Raw genomic sequence first — 24,110 nt, 5'->3', positions numbered from 1 at the left:
GGAGTTGAGTGGAGTAGCATAGAGTAAAGTGCCATAGAGTGTTATGGTGTAGAGTGGACTGGCGTACAGTGAATGGAGGTACAGTGTAGTATCATACAGTGGAATAACGTTGAGTCCTTTGGCATAGAGTTGAGTATTGTACAGTGCAGTGGTGAACAGCGGACTAGCCTACACTGAAGTGGGGTAAAGAAGAGTAGCGTAGAGCGGAAGAAAATACAGTGGAATGGCATAACCTGGAGTAGCATTAGAGTGGAGTGAGGTACAGAGCAGTGGCGTACAGTGTAATAGTGTAGCATAGAATGGCATAGAGTGGAGTGGAGTGGTGTAGGGTTAAAGGCAGTTGTGTTGTTTTTAGATAAACTTTGGTTGTGTTCTGCATTAAGCCTTCAGATATAGGTAAGCATTACGTTTTTTATTTTCCCCTACCTATTACCAAAGGGGTAATAGGTAGGGAACTGCATGTATAAGTTTCTATATATTAAAGAAAAAATGCATGGAGTACCACAGTACTTTCTCGAGAGCACCATAATACTTACAATAATTTGTTTTAATTAATTATACTCTTTAATAAACTATATTTTACAAGCATAGTGTACTACAATGTATTTTCTATTTTTAACATATTTAAATATGCAGACAAAAGTCTATGCAGTAGCGCTTACACAGTACTGTCCTACTTAAAATATTTTTTTTAAATGAATAGTTCTCCCTGAAGTGGTGAAAAAATACAGAGAAATGTATAAATACATTTCTCTACCTATGACCACTTTAATAAAGTGGTGATAGGTAGTGAACAACAATAAAATGTACTACTTGCTTATATCTAACATCCTAACTCAGAATGCAGCAGCATGCCAGCCCTTGTGGCCAACACCCCTCTGAGCATGGTCAAAGGCCATGGACAGCATGCGGTTGGCTGCATGTAGAGATAGGCCGCAGGCCCTGTGGCCACCATCCCTGCCATGCACAACCGAACGCCCTGCTTAGCGTGGGGTTGGACGCAGGGCCTGGTCACAGGCCAGGCCCCGCAGCCAACTCCCCGCGACGCACAGAAGGAGTCCATGCATGGCGAAGGTTGGATGAACATATGGTAATTAAATGTTACTTTACGTTAAAAAACCTAGACATTCACTGAAAAAACAAAGTTTAAAGTAACGTTCTAGTTAGGTGAAACTTCAGTAAAAAGGTAACAATTTAAACTCTAAAGACCACTGAAATTCACCAGTTATACTTACAGTCATCTTGAGTAACTATAACTCTTGCCCCAAGGTAAGTTTAACTCATGCCTTCGCCATGCACTGCTAATTACCCTACATATTACATCACTCATGACATCTTAGATAATATCAGTGTTCATGGTGGGGGCACCAGATATAGTTACCTAAAAGAGAACAAATTATAGTTACTGGAGAGCTATAACAGGTGAATTTCCGTGTTTTTTAGAGTTTAAAACATTACCTTGTTACTGAGCATTTCACATAGCTATATCATCACTTTAACCTTTGTTTTTCGAGAGAGAGAGAGAGAGAGTGTGTGTGTGTGTGTGTGTGTGTGTGTGTGTGTGTGTGTGTGTGTGTGTGTGTGTGTGTGTGTGTGTGTATGTGCACACACATACATAAAGATACACGCCTCGTGTTATTATAGCCCCCGCCCCCTCAAAACGTTTGTAAGTGCCCGGTTTGCATCTGTATCCTGCCCACGGTGGGTAGTGCTCCTTGTTTTACCTGAAGTGCCTCCTGCTCCGCAGGTCTAGGACGGAGCTATGCTCACAGCCCATATAAAACACAAAGGCCAACTCAGTTTCATTACTACAGCGTCAGCTCCTCCGAGAAGCGGTGGTTCTCTTGGTCTCCCATCAGAAGCATGGCCTGCCCATTAAAAGTCCAACACAGTTCTGAGAAGTGCAGTTCGTGCCACATGAACCGTACATGACGCCGACTGAACAGTGCAGTTAGAGTCCCATCAAAGTATAGTGCCTGGTGGCAGCAGCGTCAGGTGCCGGTGCAGAACTGCATCTGGAGGCCATACTCTGCAGGGCCCTCCCTTTATTCCTTAATTGACTGCCATCACAATCTGCAATTACACGCTGCCAGGGAGCAGTAAACAGAGGCCTGGTCCCTTACAGGCAATGAGGCTACAAAGGGGGCAATTATGGACGGAGGCAACGGCGTGCCAGAAACGCACACTGCTGCTTTTAGAATCTGGCAGGCTGGGGTTTGCCCTGCCATTGCCCCATGCAATAGGTCCCGCTTCGTCCTTGGGGGCAAGTTGTGAACTGTGCTGCTGCTACCCCTGGAGGGGCTGTGTATGCTGTTGCCGCCACTGCTTTGGCCGAGGAAGGTTGCGGCACGAGACTCCAGCTTCCAGGAGTCCGTGCGTGTTCCCAGCTGTAACGAGGCCCGCCCACCCGCCTACAAACACTTAAAACACCTCGCGGAACCCGCTGGCGCGGGTCCCGCTTCGTCCTTGGGGGCAAGTTGTGAACTGTGCTGCCGCTACCCCTGGAGGGGCTGTGTATGCTGTTGCCGCCACTGCTTTGGCCGAGGAAGGTTGCCGCACGGGACTCCAGCTTCCAGGAGTCTGTGCGTGTTCCCAGCTGTAACGAGGCCCGCCCACCCGCCTACAAACACTTAAAACACCTCGCGGAACCCGCTGGCGCGGGTCCCGCTTCGTCCTTGGGGGTAAGTTGTGAACTGTGCTGCCGCTACCCCTGGAGGGGCTGTGTATGCTGTTGCCGCCACTGCTTTGGCCGAGGAAGGTGCCGCACGGGACTCCAGCTTCCAGGAGTCCGTGCGTGTTCCCAGCTGTAACGAGGCCCGCCCACCCGCCTATTGGTTCCTGCCCCCTTCATATATCCCCAATTACCGCTGCGCGGGACGCGCGCGGGACGCTCAGGACGAAGCCCGGACAAAGGGCGGACAGTCTGTGACAGGAGGGGGCTGGAGGAGGCTGGGCTGGACCCAGTAGTGTGGGTGTAGCTCTAAGGTATTAAACCACTTCCGTTGCCTTGGTAAGACTGTTGTGCCTCCCATCGTCGTATTAACAACTGTGTCCTTTAGCGGTTAGCCACCAGTTTAAGAGGGGGTGTGGTTGCGGGTTTGCGTTTAAACATCACTATATGGTACCCCGCCAGTCTGTCTGTTGTACTAGGTTACTGGATTAATACGGCTGTTTGGTTGAGTTTACTATGTCTAAAGCGAAAAACGCCATTGCGACGGCCACCATGGATAATTATCTGGTTAAAATGGTGGACAAAATCAACCAAGAGCGCAGAAAGTCATTGGGGCGTGTGGAGCCCCTTGATATTACTTCCCCTCCATCTATTCTATCTATTTCCCCGTCTAACTCTCCCACGGCCAGCAATAATCCCAACCACTTGGATAGCTCCATCTTGGCGGTGCTTCCAGACCAAGTCCGTTCAGATGGTTTAAAACCTGGGGCTGCTATTGACCTAGAACCAAGTCCGGTTGGACATCCAGATCCACCGTTACCTTGTCCTACGGCCACGAGATCGCAGAGAGTTCCACGGGCATGTAGGAATAATAACAAGAATGCCCAACTAAAGCGGGGGACGAATCGCTTAATTAAGAGAGTGGATTTACCTTTAACTAGTGCTGTGGGTGACCCTAATTTAGTATCGGCCTCTACCTCGGCCACTTTAGATGGTGAGCTATTCGATCTCCTAATCAGTACCTTAGAAGCCAAGTTTGACCGGATTGTCAAACCCCTATTGATTAAGCTTGACTTGGTTAATGCAGAAGAAGTAAGACTGGGAGGTATGTTGGAATTGTTTATTAATCCCAGTATAGGTGACCTAGTTAAGGATAAGGAAGTCGGAGGCCATACTCCCAAGAGCGCTAGTGAGATTACCCCTATGGTTATGTCCAATACCCTTATGCCTCCCTCTGGGGGTCTTTGTGAGAAGGTACCCATTGTGTCTAACCCCCCGTTGAGAACAGGTCGAAATTCTTTATCTAATTTAGCCACAGGGAACCAGGTGGCAAATAGTACTGGAAAAGCCAAAATTAATGTCAACTCACAGCCTGATTTACCACCGGACTGTGCACCTTATGTGGCAGTCCTGACCAATGTCCCCCCAGATAGAGAGACCGGATACAATAATACATATAGTGAATCCCATGCCTCCATGAAAAATAAGACTGTGGACTGGCTTCATCAGGAGTGTGGTTTCCCAGTAGCCCTAGCAGATGAAATTTTAAGTACCAGAAGAATTAATTGGATAGGTAGCTCGCGCAAGAACTGTGATGGCGATTGTATAGTTGTTAATTTTAGAAATCCCCATCTCGCCTCCACTGTTCTGAGAAGAGGCACTTCTCTCCCCTACCGAGACCAAGGGATTTCCCTTCGTCCCCTAGGTTATTTTTATAGGCATTTATATAACCAGCCTAATTCCGACTATATTAGGGCGGGGGTAAGAGATTTAAACCTGCATACTACCTTTAGTGTTGCTACGTCCAATAGATTCCAGTCCCTGATTGGACTGGATTCCAACGACTGACTGGGTCCTGTCCAGAAGAACTCAAGGGATGAAGCTGTTTCTTTAGGAGGTGGGGGAGGCGATGTAATATTGGGGGTTTCTGACCCCGCGGGATCAAGTGTCAACTGTAGCCCTACTGTTGATCCCATTAATGATAACAGACGCTGTGAAGACGGGAGGTTGGTTTCTGACGATCGGGGTGGATATTCTTCCCTTACTAGTGTTCCGCACGGTCACAGCGGACCAATTTCATTGAGCTTTACGCCCATTAAAAATTCTAACCCCCGATTATGCTCAATTGTTAGTTGGAATGTAGCAGGTCTCTCATCTAAGGACGCCTGCTTGGGCTGGTTGGAGTTTATCAATGCTTTTAACATTATCTGTTTCCAAGAGACCTGGTGTACGGATCTAATCAATTATAATGGGTTTGTTTCATATCAATTACCAGCTGTGGCGTCACCCTTGGGTAGGGCAAAGAGTGGGCTCCTGGTTCTGATCTCAGTGGATGTTCCCATTATTGTTAAAAAACATGTATTGGTGGGGGTCCATTCCCAGATTCTATGGCTTTATCAGGAGAAATATTCTTTTCATAAACTTTTATAACAATGTATTTGACAGAACTAGGCACCAGGTAGTGCTAGCTCTTGAGACCGCTTTGGCTGACATCATAATGGAGTTTAATATCGATTTTGATTATATTTGGGTGTGAGATTTCAATTCTGCTGTTTGTCCCCTTTCCTCCCAAAGGGTCTGTGGATCTAATGATAGTTTAGTAGATGATGATCCCCACTTCCCACATAACAACTATGGGGATGCTTTGAATAAAATCCTGACCACTTATGATCTGGAAATTTTGGTTAACGCGAAAAATGCCTCTGGAGATATAATCCCTACTTTTACGGGAAGGAATGCAAATACTGTAATTGATTTTATTTGCATATCCTCTAGTCTTAGTTCATGGGGTTTGACCCCTGTGGTCGTGGATAATGCGCTCAGCGATCACAATTGTATCATCATTGAGACATTTCTCTGGAAGGAGAAGCATGGCCCTAACATTTGTACCATTGCTAATATTGAACCGTATCGACCGAACGGAACCAGAATTAGATGGAAGGGGGATAAAGCGGAGCTTGTGTCAAATTCCATTGTCTCAAGTTGTTTGATAGAAATCACTACCATTTTAGAAAGTGAGGAGGTTACCGATGAAGTTGTGCATAATTTTACCAATATCAACCATATTATAGATAACAAATTTACCAAACATGGAAAGGCTAAGTCATTTAAACAAAAGGGGTGGTTTGACCATGCTAGTACCATCGCACTTAAGGGGCTTAAAGCCGCTTTGGCAGCCAAGCAAAGAGATATTAGCGTGGTTAGAGAACTTAGAGCCACCTATCATGCCGCAGTTAAACGCAGGAAGTTCGAATTAAGGCAAGAGGCCTGGGACAAAGTAGATCAGGCAGCGGCTACTTCAGATTCCTCTTTATTTTGGGATACGGTTAACTGCCCGTTCCTAAATAATGATAAGATGCCCGAACTGACGGCTAACGTCAGTGAGGAAAACTGGGTCTCCCACTTCTCTGTGATCTTCGATTCAGATAGACAGAGGGGTGTGCATGAAGATGATTGGCCTATCATCCCTCTGAACATTTCTACAGCAGAAGTACAGGGAAGTATTATCTTAAGCAACGGTGGGAAGGCCCAGGGGCCCGATGGGGTGCCAATCGACTTGTATAAATTAGTCCCTGAGCTGTGGGGCCCATTGTTAACAAATGTTTTTAACGCTGCAGTATGCAATGGAGTCCCATCTACTTGGGAGGAATCCATCATCATTCCTATTTATAAGAAGGAAGACAGGGGTGAAGTGAAGAATTATCGCCCAATCTCCCTTCTTGATTCCTCCGTGAAAATTATGAGCAGGGTGCTCTTGGTCAGGTTGGAAGAGTGGGCCGATTCCAATAACATTCTGGCTAACGGCCAATACGGTTTTAGGAAGGGACGAGGGACCATTGAACAATGTCTCAACCTCGACCTCCTAATTGGGAAATATACGAGGGCTAAGAAAGGCTCTCTCTATCTCTGCTTTGCAGATTTGAGCAGTGCCTTCGATATGGTGGACCATAGTATTTTATGGGCCAAACTGCTTGAAATGGGGGCACCTTAGGGCATCGTTTATTTCCTGGCACGACTTTATTCCAACCTTAGTACTAGTGTTCGCTATGGACCGGGTGGGGAGCGTACCCCTAAGTTTAAGATTGGGTGGGGTATAAGACAAGGGTGTGTTCTTGCCCCCCTACTCTTTACCCTTTTTATTAACGAACTCGATTCTGCCCTAAAGACGGTGGCGGCAGATGCCCCGAAAATTAATGATTTTAACGTCCCGGCGTTACTTTACGCGGACGATGCCGTGATCCTGTCCAGGACTCCTATTGGCCTTCAATGTCTGATGGACAGGTTATCTCTGTTCATCAAGGACAGAAAGCTGCTGATCAACAAATCCAAAACCCACATCATGGAATGTGGTCTGGGGCGTAATAAACCCCATTCCTATTTCATTGATGGGCATAAGGTGCAAACGGTGAACTCCTTTAACTATCTTGGCATCAATTTTACTAAGAATGGTTGCTGGTCCAGTGAGATTACCTATGTCCGGGCCAAGATGGCTAAATGTGCACATGGGGAGTTCAAGTTTGCTAGTAAAATTGGGGATAAACACACCAAAGACATGTTAACAATTTATCAAATGAGATGTCTTTCGATCGCCCTTTATGGTGCTGGGGTTTGGGGTTACGCTTCGGCCCGGAGTCTCCAAGTGGAGGAAAATCTCTTTCTTAAGAGACTTTTGTGTCTGCCCATATCTGCCTCTAATGACCTGGCGCATAAAGAGCTTGGGATTCAACATCTCTCGGACCAAATTACCTTAAAACCATTAATGTTATGGCGCGCCATCTGGTCGAAGGAAGAGACTTCCCTAAATAGAGCCATCATCCGAGACTGTTTTTTAACGGACGACCACTTGAAGATTCCCTGGATTACATTTGTTGTCAATAGTTTTTTAGAGATATATGGATTTGATATCAGAAAGGACATGTATGTTGCTTCTAGTTTGCCTAAGGGTGAGATGAAGATCATCTCTATGAGCCATAAATCAGAGAGGCGGGAGAGGATTGGTGGCAATTCTTCCATATGTATGCTCTATGGAAGATACAGTGAGACTGTGGGCTACCAACCGTATTTGAGCTATGTTACTAGAGCTTCCCGCCGGTTTGTTTTAACTAGATTAAGGTTGGGGATTGTACACCATTTGGTGGCCTTCCCCTGTATTAAAAAATATCCGATTGGCCCATGTCCATGTGATCACTCATCCGCACAAAGCACTATGCACTTTTTATTGTTTTGTAAATTGTATGGTAACTTTCGCTCAGCCTTCTTAAAACCTATTTTTATGAAGTATGGAATCCGAAATGTTCATGATTCTATGAAGTTGTTTTTTAATCCCCACCCTGATGTCTGTTTTTCTACTGCTACCTTTCTCCTACAAGCTGTCAAAGCAAGGACCAGCATGATATTTTAACTGTTTTTTATTCTTGTATTCTGTACTGTATATTTAACTTATGGTTATTATGGTATTGTATTTGATGTCTGTATGTATGTGCTTTTATGGACTTTGTGTTTAAGCTCCGAATAAAGCCTTATGAAATGAAATGAAGTGCAGTTCGTGCCACATGAACCGTACATGACGCCGACTGAACAGTGCAGTTAGAGTCCCATCAAAGTATAGTGCCTGGTGGCAGCAGCGTCAGGTGCCGGTGCAGAACTGCATCTGGAGGCAGATCGCCCCCAGCGCCTCTGGTGTTGGCCCATACTCTGCAGGGCCCTCCCTTTATTCCTTAATTGACTGCCATCACAATCTGCAATTACACGCTGCCAGGGAGCAGTAAACACAGGCCTGGTCCCTTACAGGCAATGAGGCTACAAAGGGGGCAATTATGGACGGGGGCAACGGCGTGCCAGAAACGCACACTGCTGCTTTTAGAATCTGGCAGGTTGGGTTTTGCCCTGCCATTGCCCCATGCAATAAGAATAGATAAGGAGATGACGTGTCTCGTACAAAACGTGACGCCGCATGAGTCTTCCCGGCCCAGCGGCAGTCTAGTCTCCCTGACTGGCCTCTTACGGTCCAATATGTTTACAGACGAGGAAAATACTATATGCATTCTGGGAGCAATATATTATGAACTTTTGACATTTGTGTGCCATAACATACAGCCAGTGCTTAATATGTAAAAAATGAAGTTCCAGGGCCCTAGTTAGGAGGCCACTGAAGCTTTCCCCACCCATTGCCCCTGCCAATGACAGTGTGATGGTTATTGCTAGTAGCTGTGTTGGTACTCGTACAAGTGTGACGGTTCAGACTATCCCAACCCCTCAAAGCTATATGAATGGCTTAGGTGACAGGCCTTAGTCATTTTTAATGTATATGATATTAATAAACAACTGTTGAAGTGCTCATCTGTAAATTAGAGTAACAGCAGCCATCATGTGGCAGACTGTCATAAATTCCGATGCTCACTGGCTCAAATTAAGCACTACACCTAGCCCTGCCTACCAGCCTTAGAAATTCGTCAGCCCCCCAGGGATTCTCAACATATTTCCAAGAGATCAGTCCACCTCACAGCCAGGGGACAACAAAAGACACAAGATAGTGACATAATCCGTTTGTTCGTACACACGTGGTATTCCCATCGGCCATACTATCATTTTTAGGTCTCATGTGGCGTGGCAGCGCATGCGCTGCTCGCGAGATTTATTGTTAACAAGGACTCTCAGAAGAGGGCTTTAAGCCCCGCCCCTCATTTTAATTGGCTGGCGTCACCGTTTATGCTAAACAGTGGCCTGCTATTGGAAATGAGGGTTTTCTGGGGACACCCTTTCGCCTCTGAGCCGCTCGGTGGCCTGCTTTGTGTGTGTCGCAAAGCACTTTCTTATCTTTATGGGGCCCTGTGTTTCTAATTTGAAACACATGGCCCCATAAAGACAAGAGATCGAGGCGTGTTTTTGTCAGGGCTGGGCCTATGGATTTCTTTCGCGAGGCAGTCAGTGGTGGTGAACGTGATATTTCAGGGGTGCGTGCAAGGGCTGGGCAGGTGTGCCTTCCCCGCGTCATCTGTGCGTCTCCGCCCCTAGCTCTCACCGCTTCTGCTGCCTGGTGAGTGGACTTCAGGCTTTCGCCAGGAATGGGTAAGGCTCGGTCTTTTTTGTCTTTGTTCCATGCCCACTACGAACTTAGCCTTCTTTACCACTGCCCGGGCCCACTTCTAGGGGGACGGAGTGGCCTCACGTGGGCTAGCGCGGCGTCCTGAAGTGTGCAGTGGGGGGAGTGGGGCACGCCCAGCTTTTTAGGGCGGAGAGTGAGTGAGTGAGTGAGTGAGTGAGGGTGAGCGGGAACTCTGCCAGTTTGGCTCCGTGCTTGCTCCTATGACAACGAGGAGATGCCTCCAAAAGGCAGTCACAGTCCAAATGATGGGGCATAAAACACACCAGGCACGCTCTGGACACAAGGCGTTCGTCAGCTTGATATGCGCGTTAGAGGCATTTCCAATAGATAAGTTTTTCTCTCTGCTTAACGGCAAGGCAGGTGATCAATTCTCAACTTTCTCTGCGCAGACACCGTGGAATGAGCTAGAGGTGAGGCAAACGGTGGTCAGCCCGGCGGAAACACCTGAGCGAGGGTCTGGGAACCCGCCCCAACACCGAGCCCGCACCACACAACCAGATCAAGAGAGAAAAGATGGCAAAATGGGGCTCGAGGCGGAAAGGTGGGGGGTGGCGTGCGGTGGGAGGATGGGAAAGGGGCACCTACTGACTGGAATGAAGCGAGTTTGACAGCTCCATTGTCGGGCCGTCCCATTGTCAGGCACAGAGATGAATTGATCACCTGCCTTGCCGTTAAGCAGAGAGAAAAACGTATCTATTGGAAATGCTTATAACGCGCATATCAAGCTGACGAACGCCTTGTGTCCAGAGCGTGCCTGGTGTGTTTTATGCCCCATCATTTGGACTGTGACTGCCTTTTGGAGGCATCTCCTGGTTGTCATAGGAGCGCGCTAAAACACCGGCTGCAGAAAGGTAAATCCAGTGAGCTTGGATCCCACACTCCGCACTGTCTTTCCCCTTATCAGAGAAAGCAGTCGCTTTGCGAAATGCGAAGCAAGCGCCAGACCCCGTTCAGTTTGCACCAGAAGGCCAAAAAACGTCAGACTGTACATGGTTCTCACCATAAAAGCAAACATTAATGATATTTAATATCTGTAACGGAGGGCTTTTGGGCGAATACAGAGATGCCCTTAAATGAAATCAAATGCAGGTGCGAGGAATCATTTCGCGATCTCCGAAAAGAGTAACCCGTTTTGTTTTAGCAAAATCTGAGTTTTGACAAGTATCAATTTTAAAGCGAGGGGGTTGACGGGAGGGTACAAACTACCACTCAAATAATGTCTTTTTTTTGGCATCAGAAATTTTCGTGTTCTAAACTTAGGTTCTTGAGTCACAACACTACTGTCAGTCGCTACATGTAAGGATTCTCCCATTTTGTGGCTAAATTTGCCTGATTGCAACAAGAGAGCCATTTACCGCTAGTGTTGGGAGGCCATGTTTATTGTCACTATGTTCATCTTGCTCATGGGCAATTTTATAGATTAATTTATTAATTCCTTAGTTTTGTGTAGTGCCACTGTCCCCAGTGCAGATGTTTCAAAGCGCTTCGAAATATCTCTGCTGCCTTTATCTTTGAGGTACCTTTTGTTTAAGCCAGTTTTCACATAACGTTCCTTGGCTGTATCGTGTCAGTCAGTCCACACACCACACGAGTGCAACGTGTCTTTCTTTATATCTGCATCCTGAGTTCACACGGGTTAATGCATTTTGCAGAATGTGATGGCGTGCAACGCTATTGGTAGAGGAACATAGATAGGGTTCCTCTAAAGATTGCAGAAGTAGGTTCCTGTTCAAGCATTTTCTTAATTATTTAAACATTTTTTTAGGTAGTGATACATTTAACTGACACAACTTAAAAAAAATGTTTACTTTATTGTCCCTGGAGATCGCTGAGGTCTTATCTGTATTTTTGTAAAGCTGTAGCTTGCAAAAAACTAAAATAGGAAAATGTCTGGGTTTGTATTAGAAGACATGCCCGGCTCCTGTGTGATAACTGATGATTCTATGATGACTCCTTCTGGCCATAGAAAAAGCATTGTCTCACCACTTCAGAAGTGCTCTGAAGCCTGCAGGAGTCGCGCATGATGTGTAAGTGGTGGTTGGTGCAGAGGTGTGCATAGTTTCAAAGGTGTTGTGTAGCTGAAAGATATGTTTGTTATTGGTTTGCTTTTGGTCTATTTCCACTTACAGCTTTGCACAAGTGAGTGGGTTCCTCACAGTGCGGGTAAATACCAGAACAGTAGGTGCACATACAGTGCAATATAGGCCTTCCCAACAGAGGGCCTTATTAGCAGGTCACCTTGTGTATTCTTGTCCTGCGTCATGCACTTTTACCTCCGATCTCATGTTGCTGTGTACTAAATGTTATTTGATATGCTGGGACATATTCTCATACGTTTCTTTATTTTATTTGAGTTTGTTAGGTACTACAAAGCAATACAAATGTTGCATCAGAAACCTAGAGAGGGGCTTGACCAAAACAGCAGAACCTATACTTGAGGCTGTCTTTCCAAATACGACTCTCAATGGTGCTTCTGGAGAAACATATGTTGTCATATTACAGTGAGTTATTATACATTTTTGTGCTCAGTTGTATATTATATTTCATTATCCCTATTTTCCACAGCATATGTTATATTTTGCTATTCACAACGTTATACATTGTGTCAGAGGATAAACTGCTTGAAATGTTCCATAAGAAAGATTATTCATCACATTAGGTTAAGGAATGGGTTCATTACACCTTGTTATTTGCTTACAACAAGATGGCCCCCCTCGTGGTGCTGCGCATCAGGTGCGCAACACCCATTGGACTCAAAGGGCTTCAGCCCCCCCCCCCCCCCCCCCTCGTGTGTGGCTGCTCGGAATGAGACAGCTTCCCGGGCACACACACAGCTGCACCCGAGAGCTTCACAGGTCTTTTGCATGTTAATGAGGCCTCACTGTTGTTTCACCCCTTCTAAGAGCCCCTGCAGCTCCACTCTGCCTATTGCTTAAAGGTTCAGCCCCCCCCCGAAATTTTTTCTTAGCCCCCCTCGAAATTTGGCTCTAGTTGTACCTCTGCTGCACATGCTCTGCAGCTGGAGCCGGGGCTGGCCAAAGGTCTGGGGAAGGAGAGGGTTCTGAAAGCTTTTCTAGCTGCAGAAAGGGAAGTCAAGCCATGTGATGCTGCTAGGACTGAAGAAGCAAAGAGCCTCCCTGGCCCTTTAAACTCGAGCGCAGTGTGTGGTTTCACAAGAGCTGACGCCGGTCTTAGCTCACCACACACTGGTCCACGCCCCACTGCACTGGTATCCCCACTTTAAAAAGTAACACTTGAATGTCCATTGTGCTTTGTACAACGCTTGAAGCCACCTTTCAACGACTGACAAGGGAGCCAATTGTATGACAGGAGAGGCAGGTAAGCAGGGCTGGACTGGCCTGCACTGCCGCCTGGCAGTGCCAGAAGCTCTGGTCTGACATGTCACTTTATAGCAGAGTTTTGTGGCGGTTTGTGGGCCTTTTTATGGCCTAGTGGGCCAGTTTTACTGCTGATTTCCCTAACAGTACCACAAACATTCCCTGTAGCAAGCACAAATAGACACAGTCTCCCAAAGCTTGCAAATCACTTATATACAGCATATCTTTACGCGCTCAAAACTGCACCGATTTGTAAATATGAGAACTTTTTTAAGCTCTCTTTATTCTCTAATGGGGGGCACTTTTATTTCAATGCCACGGACAATTTTCTGTCTCAGTCTAACCCTGTAGGTATTGAAACCGAGTTATAAGCACATGAATTTATTTACCAAGATCAAGCTGGTGGTCATAGGGAAGCTGGGATTGGAGCGCGTAACTCCTAGTTAAATAGCTCAGATTGCTGGCACAACAGACAGTATAATGCTTCCTTAGCCCTCTTCTTTTAGTTCATCAGTTGCCCAAAAAATATATATCTGAATGTAAACGAACGAGAATGTTGTGCATCCTCCAACCCACCGCACACCCCACCCCGTGTCTCTCCAACTCTGCTCTATGGCCCACTGCGTTTTCTAGGAGGTCTCATTTTGCAATGTGCACCATTCAGAAATGACCACTCCTTGACATCTGCCATCATGTGAGGGGGGACCTTGAACGCCAGTTCATGGCATGGAAGTGAGTGAGGCCTACTGCACCTCCACTCTTCTCACGGATCTTTTCTATGGGCTGCACTTCTGCCGTTACCACTAGGAAAGCTAGCAAAGGATGCCCCCCTTTTGCTGCTCCAGAGTATGAGCTGAACTGATGGGGCAAACATATATCCAGAAATTAAACAGGGCTGTTTGAGCGGGCCAGTAAATGAGAGTGCGGTGGCATAGAAGAAATCTCAACACAGTGTGCCTAATGTACTGGCTGGCTCGCGGATATCACAGAGACGTGGAGGTGAACACTGTGAACACATATATAGGATTATTGGGAGAGGAGGGCCGGCGTCGAGCAGGAGCTTTAAGGTCAACACCCCCTGGTGGAAAGATTGGATGCCTGCCTTGGTCCTCGCAGGTGCTGCACTTAGACCTCAGAGCTGGAAAAGGGTACACGCTTATCCCTGTTTGCTGAATTAGGAACTTCCTCCAGAGCATGAAAAGGCGACTGCAGGAGGGAACAACGCAGGAGAGGTGACACGATTAAAAGTGCGGTTTCTCCACACGCGGTGGGAAGAGGAGAAGGAGTTGCACATATGCCACCATAAAAAGCCTCTGCTAAGACCACCCACGCATACAACAGAGGTGAGAGCGGGGGGTCTACCGTAGTTAAGCCTGGCGCCGAGTGTGCAATGGATGGCTAGCGCTGAGGGCTATTTGGGCACCTCCAGACGAGTTCCCACACCATTGGGTTCCCGGCCATATTGGAAGTTTCTTTTGGGACACCGGGGCCTGCGGCGAGAGGTTTCTATTCCTACAGTGGCCTTTGGATTTGACTGCTTGTTCCTGGCACTACGTTGCCCCAGTGAGGTGTAGACGAGGTGATCTTTTCCTGCGCCCCAGACACAGACGCATAATCATTGCCCGGAACCGGTCAGTGGCGCGGACCGAGAGTTCCCCCCCCATATTGAACAGCTGGGCCCAGTGTGGATTTGTGCTCAAAGTCATGCTTCTTGGGTCTGATTTGTGTGGGGCGACGACCACCCTTGTTTCAGCGCAGCTTCGTATTCTTTATTGGCCGGCATCATTAACTGTGATTTTGGCGCCATGGCTACCAATAAGGGATCCAGGCAATCTGTCCTGGCTAAAGTGTCAAAGTTTGCTCACTCTAATGCCAATGCAGCAGAAGATAAACCGGCAGAGTCTGAGGCGAAGCAACCGACGCCTGCTGAGGGCCCTTCCCTCTTTGATGTAATGGAGTAAATGTCATCCACCATGGCCGCCAGACGGTGAGGAGCTCCAAGAGGAGGCTCCGAGGCTGAGGATTGCTCAAGCAAGCTGTAATCGTTGTTTGACCTCATATCCCGTACATTGGACCCCCGAGCCGATACCGGAACATTCAACCCATGCTGGGGAACCTATCTGAATGAGGACTCACTGCCAGTGGCCGGGACGCTTCAAGAAGGGACAGGAGAGGTGCCTCGGCAGGTCGTTGGTTTTCGCCGCATCCCTGGATCGATGGTGGTGACTGCGGCTCAAGGTGAGACTGGACCTTTGTTTTCGAGTGTGGCCCAGGTGGCACTGCCGATGTGTGAGGGCTCGGCTGGCTGGAGTGCACGACGAGACTTGGTCCAAGTGCGGACCTGGAGTTCGCTTGAGGTTCTCGCCCAGGCTTGAGAGGCCTGCACTGCACCCTCACCCCCCTGAAGGCACAGCAGATACTGTAAATACATGGTTGGTGGGGCCCTGACCTCTTGTGATTTAGGAGATGCACTGCTAGTAATGTTTTACACTGCAGTTAATATGGCACTTTAACGTTTAGTGTATATACTGCATAAAATTGTATGATAACTACCTCCCTGCCTTATTCTTGATTCCGGACTGTGCCTCGGCATTTCTTCTTTGGCCTGAGTCCTGATTGTATCTCGGAAATTCTACCGTTCAACCATGCGCCCACCTTACCTCAACCCGAACTCGAATCTTGTACGCTACGGACCAAACTCCTGGTCCATTAACTACCCAGACAAAATGACCAGTAATGCAAAAAAGAACTTCAAGCATAGTATTCTAAAACAACACCCGGAAACACTCATTGTAGATAACTACCGCACAGCGACCAACGGCAACACGAAAACTAACTTCATTTTCTACACTAATCGTCCAGCTAAATGGAAAAACACCTTCTCTCTTCACCTTCAAGTCGCCAAGTCAGTAATCATTCCCTATGGTGAAAAAATCTCCACTTCCATCTCCCCGACCTTCAAAGGGGAACTCACCATCTCCATCTACAGAACTGGAACCATTCTCATACAGGCCACCGACCCGCACCTCACCACTTTTGACCGCCACTTCCCCACACTTCTTTCCTCGTTAACTCAACTGAGCCGTCAAACCATATCTCCCCAACCCACCATCACCCTTACTAATAACGTGGAACTGATCCCATCTCCCTGCCCTGAAGAACCTCTCTCCAACTCATGGACATCCACCATCACTCACTATAATCACACTACCCCTATCATTGCTCTCCGACGCCAAACACCCACAACTATTACATCTACTGAGCACACTAGGAACAACAAACTCACAATTAACAAACACCACAAGACCGATCTAGATCTTGACAGCTCGGACTCTAACCTCTTCCCTCCCGTAACCGAAATCCCCACAGGCACTCTCCGCTCGACCTGTGATAATCTGAACCCTCCCTCACAAACTACCTCTTCCTCCAACACAGACCCTTGTCCCCCGACCCTTACGTCCCCCATGTCCAACGTCCTCTCCAATCCAGTGGTCTCTCTCCCCCCTACTACCACTGCACACTCCCCCGCCGATGTCCCACTTCCACAGACACAACCGGTCTCCACCGATTACCTCACTGACAACCCCCACGACATCCCCATGGCCAACGTCGTCACCAATCCTTTAAACTCATTCCCCCCTAATATCACTACACGCTCCCCCTCCGCCGTCGCATACCCACATACACAACCTGCCTCCACCGCTAATCTCATTGAAATTCCCCGGAAATCTGACTTCTTATCTAGAATTTCTCTCCCTCCTCACTTGGACAGTAGACCCTCTACTCCTCCTTTGAACCCCTTCAATGGGAGCATTACTAATCCGGCTCCCCGCGTCCAACCTCTCCCCTCTCCTAACCCCACTGACTCTGTCCAATCCCCGACCCCTGTTCACTCTCCCTCCAAAGACCCAAGTCATTCTCGGCCCCTGCCTAAAACCTTAAACTTTTTCAGCTCAATAGCACAGCAACTGAACAGAATGGAGCTGAAAATTAACTCCCTTGCTACTGATTTCCTATACTTACAACAAGATCTTCTCAACAGGACCAAGCCGCCGTGCTCCCTTTCCCCGGGTAGATTTCCTCCCACCCCACTCAATACCGCTCCCTTGGCCCCTCAGTGCACCCCTCGTCCCTCCAGTCCATCAGCGAGTCAGGCACTTCGACCCAACCGGGATCGCCAACCCTTTTCGATACCGAAACCTGATGAGATCAACGACTCTTACCTCACTTTGAGCCAGAAGTCAGCCCCTTTCCCCATTCCTGTTATTATCGGCACTAACAGAATCCCAAAAAATGTCCACTCGCCTAGACCTCCTGCTCAATACTCCTCTATCCACCTCACTCTCCCCATCATCGAGGCTCCCCGTCCTCTCTCTTGCATGCTCCTCAACTGCAGATCAGCAGTACAACACGCCACAGACATTGCTGAAGCTCTACTCACTGAAGAAATTGACATAGCTTTCCTCACTGAATCCTGGCTCAATGTCCACTCCACACCCATTCTTGACATTCTCACCCCTCCAGGGTACACCATCATCAGACAAGACAGACCGATCAAATTGGGGGGCGGGGGGACTAGCCATCACCCACAAGGCAGGAATTCAGATTACCAAACTTAAACTTGCAGAATACCTATCGTTTTAATGCATGGGTGTCGAACTCAGTGCCAAGGGCATCTCACCCATCAAATTCCACATCATCTACCATCCTCCTGGAGAGCGTACCCTTTTTCCCGAAGAACTAACAGACCTAATATCACGGTTCTCCATGACAGACACTAAAGACGTGTTCCTGGGTGACTTCAATATCCACTGGAACGACCCAGAAGACTCCACTGCCCAGAACCTATCCAACCTACTTAAAATATATAACCTCAAACAACTCTGCAATAAACCAACTCACATCAAAGGTGCAACACTGGATGCGATCATTACCAACAATTATCTGGTCTCTCAGAGCGATTTCTCCCATTGACTGGTCCGACCACCACCTCATTCTGTTCAAGATTGATGCACTTGTCTTCCACCAACCTATTCGTGATGACAAACCCAAACACTGGACCAGAAATATCAAAGCAATCCCTTTATCTGAACTCGAATCCAAGATTCATGCCCATCTCCAACTCCAACCCTCATCACCGACAGCCGATGACCTCACTAGACACTTTAACTCAAAAATGACAGTGGTTCTAGACCAAGTACCTCCTCTCAAACTCAAACAATTGAGGCAAACCAAATCTAAACCCTGGTTTAACGTGGTTCTGAATGAGGAAAGGCGTCAACTCTGACAAACAGAAAGGTCTTGGAGACTAAACCCCTCGACCTTACTCCTAGCGCAACTTACTCCTAGCGCAACTTAGATCTGCTCGGCAAGCATACAAAAAACACATTTTCAGTGAAAAGGCGTCTTTCTTCCGCAGCCAACTAGATCTGGCAAAAAACAGACCGAGAGAACTCTTCAACATTGTCAAAAGCCAAACTAACTACACTCCCTCTCAAGAAATCAAAGCCACCAATGAACGTTGTGAAGAAATTGCCACCTTCTTCACTAATAAAGTTTCGAAAATTGACCAATCCTTCATCCAAACCTCTTCCCTCTTAACCTGCCCCACTCTAACCACCCCTGATCATTCAGAAAGAGTCCTTACCAAGGACAATCAGGTCTGCCTCCAGCTAAAAAACAATGCACATTGGTCCGACTTTGAGCTAATGTCGGATAATGAGGTTTTCAGTATAATTTCTAACCTAAAACCTTCCTCCCACACTATGAACCCATCCCATCCACAATCATAAAATAACTTAAGCACACCATTTCCCCTTTCTGGACTAAAATCATCAACGCCTCTCTCACCTCAGGCTGTGTCCCAGACTCCCTTCAACTTGGACAAATCACACCCATTCTCAAAAAACCAGGGGCCGACCCTAATGATCTCAACAACCTCAGACCTATCGCCAACCTCCCATTCCTTGCAAAAACATTGGAGAAATGCGTTCTCCACCAACTCAACAAACACATTAATGAGTTCAACCTCCTCGACACCTTTCAATCAGGATTCAGGAAAGGCTGTAGCACAGAAACAGCTATGCTCAACGTCTCGGACGATATTCACAAGGCTTTAGATGAAGGTGATGCCTGCCTACTCATCCTTATTGACCTATCTGCGGCATTCGATACAGTAAATCATCCAGGGCTTCTGGAGACCTTGTCGAAGCGCTCTGGCTTCAATGGCACAGTACTAAAATGGTTCACCTCCTTCCTTCAACACCGTTCTCAACAAATTAAAATCAACTCTTGTCTCTCGAAGCCAACAAAAGTGACACTTGGGGTCCCGCAAGGCTCGATCCTCTCCCCGGCCCTCTTCAATCTTTTCATGGAGCCCCTCACAATCATCTTGAAAAAAGCAGGAGTGAAATACCACATTTACGCTGATGACAGCCAAATCTATTTCAAAATCAAGTCTCCCAGCGACATCCAACACCTCAATGCCACTCTAACGGAGATCCAAACTTGGTTCAACGCTAACTACTTAAAACTCAATCCAGATAAAACAGAACTAATCCTATTCTCTCCAAAAAGCAACCATCGTCCAATCCAAGAGTGGCTCAAGAATCTGGTCGCCCTAAACTGCCCCATCGTCCTATCCGACTCAGTTAAGTCTCTAGGCATCACCCTTGACAAGAACTTATCTTTGGAGGCCCACATCAAAAACTCTGCAAAAAGTGCTCTTTTCTCTCTAAAACACCTCAAGAAATTGAAACCTTTTCTTCCCCATGATGACCTCAAGACAGTAGTCCAATCCATAGTTCTCTCCAAAATCGACTACGGGAACGCCATCCTAACGGGGACTCCAAAAGCTCACCTAGCCCCTCTAAAGGTAGTGTTGAACATGGCAGCTCGACTCGTATCTGGAGTAAAAAGATTTGATCACATCACTCCAGCTCTCAACTCCCTCAACTGGCTTCCCATGGAAGGGAGGTGTATTTACAAACTGGCCTGGATCACACACAAAACCCTTCACTCTCCGGCCCCTAACTACCTGAACAACAAACTGGTAAGAGCAGGTCAATCCAGACGCTGAGAAGCTCCAACTCACTCCTTCTTATTCATCCGAACCTGAAAAAGAAAACCACACAATACCGATCGTTCTCTGGCAACGCTCCCAGGAAGTGGAATGCTCTCCCTATAGTCCTCAGATGCAACCCCTCCTTCTCCTGTTTCAAAAGGAACCTGAAAATCCATCTCCTTAACAAATACTTTCCTGACCAACGTCAACTAACCTAGACTTTAATATCCGAGTTTACTCCTCTCTCTTGACATTCAAGGATAGTTGGCTACCTGACTGTGTTAACCACCTTATCTTCCATGCTGTATTTTTTTTATCCCTGGTTTTGCTTCCTTACTGCCTACTATGTAATGCAATTTCCGTCTGTTTTTCTTTACAGTATGTATGTAAAGCGCTCTGATACCTACGGGTCAAGCTAGCGCTATATAAAACCTTTAAAATAAAAGGAGTACCCTGGTCACAAGGGAAAGAATGTGAATGTCTCCATTATATCATTACCCAACTGTATGCTTTTACGTTGATGTACGTATACATGTATTTGGGGTTTTTGATTCATAAGCAGCACTTGTAGAGTGCAACAATTCCATCTGGCACTTTATTCATTTTTGTTATTTAAAAAAAAAAAAAAAAAAGAATTTACCTTAAAAGGATGTACGGCTCAGCCCCTGCAGGTGTGATACCATCTGAGCTCTCTGCACCAACATCGTGAGCGCTTTCCGGTTACTATAGCAACCAGCCACCGCCTGTCTGACTGCATCCATTTGCTAAGCCGAAGAGCAATCGGGTGTCAAAAGGCTGCAAATTTGCACGCCCTTGTCTGTGCCCGTGATTTAAATTATCGTTATGTTGATTTTTTATAAAGTACACACAACATACAGTATCTTGAATCTCGAAAGCCAGAAGCCGTTACTTGGAATTGAACGCACGCTGCGTGTTTTGTGAGCCTGGCAGGGAAGGCTGAAAGGCTGGGTTTGCCCTACATGTGAGCTGCAGGTGACAACCAGTGATGTGTTTTGCGTAGTCCCGTCTAAGAGGCATCCGAGAAGAACCGTGATCGGAGCCCTCCACAGGGGCGGAAAGCAGAAGTCGGCCTGCTGCTAATTAACTTACCGATGCCCTCACTCCGCAGAATGTTCATTGCTCGGTTTTGTTCAGCGGTTGTGGCGGAGCACGGGGAGTGGGTTTGGTTGTTGTTACTATATAGAAACCTAAATTTACCATATAGTCTTAAATGCCAATACAAATGTATACATAAAAAAAACAACTTACCGATGCACGCTGTTTGTGTGTGTAATGATGCTAGGTGCTCAGGTTACCCTTAGTTATTCCCCAATGACTCGCTGGAGGCACTTATGGTTAGGTAGAAGCCTTTATTCTTCTTTAACTCGCTTTCCGGAGAGAGCGCCGGGCAACACGCTCCGAACGCCGTCTCTACTCGCGCATGCGCAGTAGCGTCCAAGATGGCCGCTACGCACATCGCCGTCCTTACGCAGTGCGCGCGTCAACTAGACCGCGACACTACATATCTCCCCCTTTTCATACCACACAACACAATGTCCCAGACCTTGTGGTCAGTCCATTTCGAAGTCTCTAAACCTGGATGGTCTCACCACTGCTCTCCCCACCCGGGTGTGTCTTACCGGAGTGGAATGTCCTTCTCGGCCTCCCTCTGCGACCGGGCCTCCGTCGGTACCTTTCGGAGTGCCCTGGCCCTCTCTCTCTTTTTCCTCACCGTCTTCCCGGGTGGTTTCCCCCAGGGACCATCCGCCTGGTGTGTCTCTCTCTCTCTCTCTTGCTCTCCGCTCATGTTCTCTCTTTGGCCTCCTTTGGACGAGTCTGTGTCTCTTATCGGCCCTTCCGTCGGGGTTTCCCCTTCCGTGTCCTCTCGGGGACATTGTAAGATCTTGTTGCACTTGGCCATGCGCTCATGAGACCACACATTTCCGTCGCTGAGCAACGCTGCCCGGTCATACACTTCTTCTTCTCTGAGGGGTGGGGAGTACTTGCTTTCTCCCTTCCGCTTCAGGACTGCCAGCTTCACTCTGACCCACTCCCCTTTTTCCAACGCCGTCTCCTTTACCCTCTTGTGGCGGTTGTAGTGTTCCGTATAGATGCGTTGTGCCTTCTCCAGGTTGTGTTGCACCACCGCCGGAGACCATTTGCTGGTGATGGTCTTCTCCTGCCACGCCACATTGTCTCTGGTGAAGGGTTGTCTTCCTCGTAAGATCTGGAAGGGACTGTACCCCGTACCGGTGGGGGTGATACGGTACGCCCATATCGTGCTTTGCACTTCTTTCTCCCAGTCTTTACCCCTCGTGATGGCCGCCTGTATGGAGCCCATCAGCACCCTGTTGAACCTCTCTACTTGTCCATTGCTGGTCGGGTGGTATATCGAGGTGTGTCTAAGTAGTATGCCATTCCTGTTTGCAAACGTGCCCCACTTGTCGGAGATGAACTGGGGCCCATTGTCGCTGATAATGATCCTGGGTATGCCTTCCCTGAGGAACACCGCTTTGAGGAAGCGCAGTATCTCATCCGTGTCCATGATCTCGTTGATGTGCACTTCTGGCCATTTCGAGTACTTGTCCACTAATACACAGAGGTATTTGGGGATCCCCTGATCGTCCAGTATAGGCCCCAATATGTCCACAGCCACCTCTTCCCACGGGTTGCTGGGGTTCGTAAACTTCCCTAAGGGTGGTCTCATTGGCTTCAGTATCTTGTCCGCACCCAGGCACTGCACACAGTCTCTCACGTGCCTCTCTACATGCGTGTCCATTCCTGGCCACCAGTATGTTTGTTTTGTCCTGGCCTTTGTCTTCACGATTCCCAGGTGGCCTTCGTGTAGTATGGCTAGCAGGGCCGGTACTATGTTCTCCGGTGGTACCACCCTGTCACCTCTGTAGACGAACACCCCGTCGTTTCCCACCGACAGCTCTTCTCTGACCTCGTAGAACTGCCGGATTTTGGGTCTTTGTCTTCTCCTTTCTGGCCACCCTCATACAATGTACGACTTGATGTCGCCCATATCGTCATCCGCCTCATACGCGTTTTTCCACTCCTGCCTGCTGATGGCTTTTTCCGGGTCGTCGGTCAGGGCCACCATCTCGTCGTCGTCTTCCCTGTCATTGGAGGCACTGTCCATCGCAGATGCCCTGCTGAGGTAGTCCGCTATCTTGTTTCTGGAGCCCGGGATGTACTCCACGTCGTACCTGTACTCCAGGAGTTTCAGCGTCATTTTCACGATCCGGGGTGTGGCGCTGGCATGGCCGTCCGATGTCAATACCTTCACTAGAGGCTTGTGATCCGTCTTCACTTGAAATCTAGTGCCCCACAGGAACTGACGGTACTTCGCCATAGCCCATACCACCGCCAGCATCTCTTTCTCAATCACACTGAACTTTTGTTCCGACGCCGTCAACGTCCTGGACGCGAAGCTGATCGTCTCCGTTCCGCCTTCCGGTCTTTCTTGCATGAGCACCGCTCCAAGCCCTTTTTCACTCGCGTCCGTCATCAATATGGACCGTCCCTGGGGATCGTACCCTTGCAGCGGGATCGCTCCACCGATTTCCTGTTTCACTGTGTCAAACTCCTCCTGTGTCGCCTCGGTCCAGACAAACGCCGTCTTGTCCCTCGTGAGTTGCCTCATGTGGTGGGTTTTTGTGGCAGTGGTGGACGAACTTGCTATAGTACTCCGCCATCCCTAGAAATGACCGTACTTCTTCCTTGGAGGTGGGCGGTGGTGCTTCGCAGATGGCCTTCACGTTCCCTCTCTTCGGTGTTATTCCTTGCGCACCTATCTCGTGCCCCAGGTAGGTGACTGACGTAAGTCCGAAGTGACATTTCTCCCACTCTGCCGTCAGGCCGTTCTCCTCCAGGATCTTCAATACCGCCGACAGCTTCTTGTCATGGTCCTCCAGCTCTGTCCCCATC

At 47.9% G+C, this 24,110-nt stretch overlaps 1 protein-coding gene and 1 long non-coding RNA gene across 3 annotated transcripts in view; one reads left to right on the top strand and one right to left on the bottom strand.

The window, feature by feature from the left end:
- LOC146871278 (uncharacterized) overlaps nt 1–24,110 on the bottom strand; it is a 477,419-nt gene that overhangs the window by 248,775 nt on the left and 204,534 nt on the right. The window lies entirely within an intron of this gene.
- The window catches only part of LOC146871279 (uncharacterized), a 106,579-nt gene continuing 90,562 nt past the window's right edge, over nt 8,094–24,110 (top strand). The window contains exons 1-2 of one of the 2 annotated variants that reach the window (XR_014959537.1): nt 8,094–9,739; nt 12,139–12,277. This is a non-coding gene — a long non-coding RNA (uncharacterized LOC146871279). Of the gene's footprint in view, nt 9,740–12,130; nt 12,278–24,110 lie in introns of both variants that reach the window. The other variant, XR_014959536.1, reaches the window with a different exon arrangement.

The sequence above is a fragment of the Triturus cristatus genome, chromosome 1_1 (genome assembly GCF_964204655.1).
Source record: "Triturus cristatus chromosome 1_1, aTriCri1.1, whole genome shotgun sequence".
NCBI lineage: Eukaryota > Metazoa > Chordata > Amphibia > Caudata > Salamandridae > Triturus > Triturus cristatus.
Note: the sequence above shows the minus strand (reverse complement) of the source record. Positions and strands in the feature narration are given on the sequence as shown.